Below are 7,500 nucleotides of genomic sequence, written 5' to 3' on the forward strand. Positions count from 1 at the left end.
TACCCTCCCCCTTTCTAGAATGAAATTATTTTTATACAGAACCAATTATTTATCCAAAATATTTTATTTCCCCACCGATCACCCTCATAAGACGTTCTGAATAGTCAGATTCTACCTTCTTTGAGCTTTTGAGATGACCACTTGTGAGATACTAATATATGTAACGGTGTTCCAACAAATCACGTAAACAAACAGGGGGCTACCTGCTTCGAGACCGATTCACGTGGTGTAAACCAGCTTTATCGAAGGAATTTCTACGAGTATCTCGTTAGGTTAATGCAGATCTACGTATGTCTTTCATCTAAATCCCATGCCATCCGTTTTATGCAATGTATGTCGTATTCTGCCATTGATTTCATCGTACCTCAGCTTTTACGTTCATTGCACAGCCTTAAAGAAATTCCTTCGATAAAGTTGGTTTATAGCCCGTGAATCTGTCTCAGAGCAGGTAGTCCCCCTGTTTGTTTACATGATTTGTTGAACACCTTTACATATGTTAAAATATCTCACAAGTGGTCATCTCGAAAGCTTACAGAAGGTAGAAACTGACTATTCGGAACGACTTATGAGGGTGATCGGTGGGGAAATAACATATTTTGGATAAATAATTGGTTTTGTATATGATTGATTGATTGAATATTGTTTAACGTCCTCTCGAGAATATTTCACTCATATGGAGACGTCACCACTGCCGGTGAAGGGCTGCAAAATTTAGGCATATGCTCGGCGCTTATATGACCTTTGATCAGGGAGGGATCTTTATCGTGCCACACCTGCTGTGACACGGGACCGCGGTTTTTGCGGTCTCATCCGAAGGACCACCCCATTTAGTCGCCTTCTACGACAAGCAAGGGATACTGAGGACCTATTCTAACCTGGATCCCCACGGGACTGGTTCTGTAAAAGATAATTTCATTTTAGAACGGGGGGGGGGGGGGGGGGGGGTACATAAGATCTATACAGGCTATCAAACTTCAGGTGCCTGTGTTTTGTATTGCTTATAGGAGTTATGAGATTGACCACTGTTCGTTATCTTCATCTTTCATGCATATTCAGAATAAATATATCTAAAAGAATAAAAATAATAAATTATGATTAAGAATTTTAATTTAAAAATCGTTCACACTAATTATTTTCAAAAAATCATTTGAAATCACAACTAGATTCTGAAAATGAGAAGAATATGGTAAAATATATTCACCATATACACGTTTGGCACGCTGTTTTTGGCTATATTTAGATCTAAAACTTCATAGTTATTTCGGATTTCAAACATTTCGGTTGAGCATCACTGAAGAGACATTATTTGTCGAAATGTGCATCTGGTGCATCAAAATTGGTACCGTATAAGTTTTACATACAAAAGCTGCAAAAAACCGACTCCAAGAAACGAGACTCGCGCATGGGCGTTGTCATGTCTACGTCTTCATGATATTCCGCTCTTCATTATTCAAAGTGTAGAAAGATTTGCAAATATAATTACTGTATTATTTTGTCCGAAATTTTAGACAGCCGAATCATTTGTGTATGATAACTTGCTATTTTTATTCGGATGGAATGTAGTCCTGTCTTCCGCGCTTTTTGCATGTGAACTTTGCGCCCGTACGCGAGCCTCGTTTGTTAGGAGTCGGTTTATTGCAGCTTTTGTATAGCCGGTTCTTGGATTTTTTCATATGAATTCATAATGAACCACACATTCTCTTGACATCATTTTTTTTTTAAATTGCTGCCGTCAAAAGGATATACTGGGTTTGCAGCAGTTTGAACTTGTTTATTACATACACATGTATACAGGAATATACCACTGAAGCTCATCTATTTCTGAACGATGAAAGAAGAAAAATCAAGTTTCTGAATGTAATGTGTGTAGATGTGCTCTCACCTTCAACATAGTACATATAGTCACTCCCTCTGTTCAGGAACTCTGGGAAATATTAAGTGAATTCATGGAAATTCGACCAACAGTTGCTAGTGGCAATATTCCTCTTTTGAAATAAAAGGTCTTACTTAATTTGTGGAGTTGAGAGTCCGGTGTTAAATTCATATATTTTGAAATAAAAGCCATTGGTTGACTCTCTAGTTTTATGAAAAGCTAAACTTGTACATGTATTTGTATATATGATAGTCCAAGCTGCAACAACACTTTTAGCACCATTCTCGCGAGACTTGCATGTACAAGTACCCATGGATCATTTCATGTGGAAGTCGTGAATTTAACAAGACGCACATTCTGTTAAAAATACTGCGGAGTTTAATATTCGTCGGGCATTTAATATTGAATTGCTAAAAGTTTTGTTTCGTGGCAATCTAATTAAAATTAGATGTTGGATCCGCTCGCATACTCGCTACAGCGAGTATGCAAGCGGATCTAACATCTAATTTCAATTAGATTGGTTTCGTGGCTGTCATATATCTCTATTATTATTTTTTTCTTAATAAAAGAACCCTATAATTGGGAAGGTATATTTTCCAGCTAAATAAAAATTTATATTTGTGTGGGCATAATAGTCTTTTATCAGACAACGCCACCCAGCTTCACACCAAACAGTGTATCAATTGCCAGTATATTTGTTACCTGAAACATTTCCAATATCCCTATCATGAACTTCTGTAATTTCACAGTGTAATGAAATGGCGTTTTTGCAATTTCCATGGTTACGGATTTTGAGTGGCTTATTCATGCATTTCATTAATCCTCATATATTTCTTTTATGGCTGGATTTATCAATGTTTCATTTTTGGTTTTGTAGAAATGCTACATAAATGAAGACAAACAGATATTCACCCGATAATATTTCTGACGGTAGGAAGCTCTCGCTCTCTCTTTCTCTCTCTCTATCTTTCTGAGTAAAAGATATTGAATAAAAAAGGAAATTGAAGCATTGGTAGTAAATTCCTCGCAACGACCTTTTCCCCCTTCATTTTACTAAAGAATAATACAATGTATGTAAATTCACAATGCATTTCGAAATTTAATTATTTTCATATTATGTATTGAGTTGTGTGTTTTTAAAAAAATTATTGGGTGGGTATGAATACAAATATAGTGAATTTATTTCACAATTTCCCGTTATGAATTGCCATAACATTGAATATTGAAATTTGTTTACACTGAAATCAGTATTAGTCCACAAATGTTGATTTTATGAAAGAAATTAGCCATGTTAATTCAGGCCCGGTGTACGGTGAATTGTTTAACAGTAACATTATGCAGTATGGCAACTCGCTGTGTCCATGTACAGCGAGTTGATATACTTGTCAAATTCAAGATACGTACATTGTATGATGCAATTATTTTATTTTGTAATACATGTATATTGCCGTCTCAATCTGACTAAAGTACAGACCTACATTTTATCAAAGACAAAATATGGTATACACATGGGCAAGCAAACTGGTACACACAAAACAAAATAGACAGACTTGTAGCTTATTAGATTTGGCGGTAATGATCACGGCTGCTCATAACTAGTGCAAGGAGAAAAACCAAAACCCGAAGTGAACCCTGGGACCAGATGAACACCCGGGAAAATATTAGATAATGTGTTGTTGTTTTTTATATTTGTAATATCAATTAAATGAATGAAAAATCCAGGTGAGCTCTACTGGCAAGCTGAATCTCCGCTCACTCGGAAATGGCAGCCGTGACGGAGGAATGGCTCTCCATAATAGGTTCTTGCCTGAAAAATACAAAAACAAATCCAAAACACCGACACAAATTAAGAAATGTACAATTTCAGTTTACGGGGAGGGCTGGGTGGGTGAATTTCCATGTGCGAACTGCTGGGGAATCTTGCACGGTGGTCGTGACGTAATTTATGACCTCACTAATACCCGAAAGGAGAATAGCTGGCAGCGGGAAATTACCCCGGTGATACAGATTTAAAAGGATTAATATTGATATTTAGCTTAGATAAACCGATTTAACTTCGACGAGTTAAATCCTAATAAATATATATTTATAATATAGGTCCGTACTTTAGTCAGATTGCTACCGTCTCCGACTTACGGTTTATTATAAACAAATGGAACTTAAAGCATCAAATTTCTTAATATATACACTAAAGAACATCGAATATAAAACAATATGATGATCATGAGACCTGTCGCAGAATTAGATGTAAAGGAACAAATCAAGATAACGAACAGTGACCAATGAAAGGTGAAGATAACGAACAGTGACCAATGAAAGGTGAAGATAACGAACAGTGACCAATGAAAGGTGAAGATAACGAACAGTGACCAATGAAAGGTGAAGATAACGAACAGTGACCAATGAAAGGTGAAGATAACGAACAGTGATCAATCTCATAACTCCTGTAAGCAATCTCATAAATACCATAAAGAATACAATTTTACGAGAAGGGCAAACACGGACCCCTGGGCATACCAGAATTGGGATCTGGTTTTTAGGAAGATTAAGCATCCCCTGTCGACCTGTCACACCCGCCGTGAGGCCTATATCAGTACACCTTGATCAGTCAAAATCAGTATGCATAAAACGGCCTAACAATTGGTATGAAACATATCAGATATCATACAAACCCAGTGATAGCTTGTATATTTACAAGTTGATGATGGAGAAACTGAAGTTATCTCTTTGTCATAAAGTTGTGTTGTAAGTTTGCCGTTGAAAATATATCCAAATATGAAGCAGATATGGAAGACACTGTGGTGTCTTTTATGTCGAGTTCATTGGGATATATTGAATCGACATATGAAAAAAAATTAATAGTTTTTAAAATGCGTCTATTACAATTGTGTATGTGTAAAAGTATACAAGTACGAGTACGACACATAAGGGAGTTCGGATTTCAATGCAGTTTGGTTTATTTAAGGAATATATGCCTAGTTGTTGTTTCCTTCGTGATAATTTGCATAAACGCCGAAGGCAACCGACTTGAGGTAAGTCAGGTAACCGACTGATAACACGATAAACCCCCCAAAACAAGACATATTACAAAATTATACATTATTTATCTACCATATGATTAATATATATTATCTATCAATTTATATTTACATTTTATTCCTTTGTCTTACATCAAATTAAAGTAAACTCTTTATTAAAAAGAGAAAATAAAAGTTGAAAAAAAAAACGTTCGTTTTTTCCCCGCAGCGGAATAAGTGCGCGGTGGTAATCCGGCAAATAGCGTGATGAGAAAATGAAGTCATGTTATTTCAGACAAGTATATATCTACATTTCCAACTGATAACCATTTAAAGCTCCAGTGTGTTAATTTTCTCCACAACTTACGACTGGGTGTAAATTTCCCAGTTCATGCAAACTGAAAGGTCAGTGGGGGGCATGGAAGATAACATGGAATGCCATGAGTAGGCAGTATTTTCAATTTCCCCCAAATATGAATATAAGGAATCACGTCTAGCTAGTTTGTTGGGTGTGTGTGGCGATTAACAAGAATGAAAAACGTGATAATTATGCATAAAGGCTTCGCCATCTTGGGTCTTTAATTTTGGCTTTCTTGTAAAGAGTACCATTGTTAGGGTGATACTCTGTTTCATGTTCAATGGCAGATCCCCAGGATTTGTTAAAGGGAGGGGGAATCGGCTGGGGGTACAGAGTTTGGAGGCTTTGAAGGTTAATTTTATGGGTTATTCTACCTTTACTTTAAACATATTTATATCAATAACACCAAATGATTTATTGAATTATCTTTCTGCACTTGTTTGTATGTATAATGTAAAATCTTATACTTTTTTTGGTTGTTCTATTAGATCTAATATTTTGGTCGTCACAAAAAGGGGGGATGTCTCTAAATCAGCCACTGATGACGTCCCTTTTCACCGTAGTGTATAATGATGGAGGGGAGCTTTTTAAACGAAAAATATATTTTACATGGAGAACTTCTATAATTTGTAGATTTTCATATCCCTAAATCTCACATTCGTAAATGAATACTGGTAAAATGACTTTGTCAAACTGGTCAAGTTGTCTGATTTTTCTTATAACTTTATGTATAGCTTTTTGAGCTTGTTCGCATAGAATTTTGTAGCTTTGAAAGAAAGAACCTAACCTAGAAATTACAATGCCGAGATGTTTGAATTCTTTCACAGTCTCAAAACTTTCATATAGGTCCGAGGTTTATTATGATAATGCTTTGAAAAAGTGTTTAGAATTTTTTTGGAAAAGTTTTAATTTCTAATAATTGGTATGAAAATTTCAAAGAAAATATTAAAACGTTATTTGATTTAATGAATACAATGTACGGCTTTCTTTGTCCCGGAATTGACATTGTATGTGTTATACAAGTGTCGTTCTTTGCATGCGGATTAAGATTAATCCGTTCGCCTGATCGGGATGTGGGGCTCGGTGCATGCCTGATTTGTGAAATGTAATTTCGGGTATTGTCGTTATCTTTTAAATCTCACCTTGTCTTGTGATCACTGGTACTTGAGAATACAGTTACATGTACTTCTAAGCCAAGAATAATTCTGAACATGTTGTTTATTTCTGATACACCACGCGCCCCCTGTCGTCATAATGAGGCACTACACCTTACAAAATGTTGAATTTACACTGAACTAATGATGGATTTATGAGTTACAATTTCCCATATTTATGTAACAATATTCAATTAGCACCTGCATATGGTGTTTATCTCTCTCAAATGATTCGATATGCAAGAGCTAGTTCTGTGTACGATCAGTTTTTAAATCGAGGCAGACTACTTACAAACCAGTTGAGTTACAGGGGTTTCAATAGCCTCGTTTAACGTTTAAAGTAAGTATTTCGCAAATTATATGGTCGTTGAAATTATCTAGTTACCAATACAACCATCATTGGGTCAAATGTTGTCTACGTGTTTCATACCGATTGTTAGGACGTTCTTGGCACACTGGTTTTGCCTACGGATTACTCCATTTACCTTATCAAGATGGATGGCTCACGGCGGTTGTGACCGGTCGACAGGAGATGCTTACTCCTCCTAGGCACCTGATCCCACCTATGGTATATCCAGGGTTCCGTGTTTGCCTAACACTATATTTGTAATCCCTATTGTTGATCACTGTTTGTTAACTTCACCTTTCATGGGACACTTTTTTTTTTACTTGTGTAAACAATGGTTACAAAGTAAGAGGATTCAATTTCAAATGTTAATATAACAAACGATGGATTTACCTATACCTCAAAACAAATTTTTATATATTTATCAAAGAACTCGTAAAGTACACTTTGAAAGCTTAAAAAGTTTCGAACACGCATTTATCTATACATTCAACGGACAATGCATTGCGTAACAAAATTTACAGTCATTCCAACCCAATGGATTGGCATTGCACTAATTATGAGTATTGTAAATGTCAAGTTGCATTTAACATTTCTACAATTACAATGTCCACATTCACATTGAACGAATTGTGCATTGCGTAGTTACAAATGCACAATTGCAGGGTCTCCGTTGACTTTCCACACATATGAGGTATACATTATTTTGGAAAGATCACAGGGATACAATAACCTGAATAACTGTGTGATGC

General features: G+C 35.9%; 1 long non-coding RNA gene across 1 annotated transcript in view; it reads right to left on the reverse strand.

Moving 5' to 3' along the window:
- Positions 1-3,283: 3,283 nt before the first annotated feature.
- The window catches only part of LOC130051410 (uncharacterized), an 8,702-nt gene continuing 4,485 nt past the window's right edge, over positions 3,284-7,500 (reverse strand). Inside the window, exon 2 of the long non-coding RNA XR_008799820.1 lies at positions 3,284-3,680. This is a non-coding gene — a long non-coding RNA (uncharacterized LOC130051410). The remainder of the gene's footprint in view (positions 3,681-7,500) is intronic.

The sequence above is a fragment of the Ostrea edulis genome, chromosome 1 (genome assembly GCF_947568905.1).
Source record: "Ostrea edulis chromosome 1, xbOstEdul1.1, whole genome shotgun sequence".
NCBI classification, from domain to species: Eukaryota; Metazoa; Mollusca; class Bivalvia; order Ostreida; family Ostreidae; genus Ostrea; species Ostrea edulis.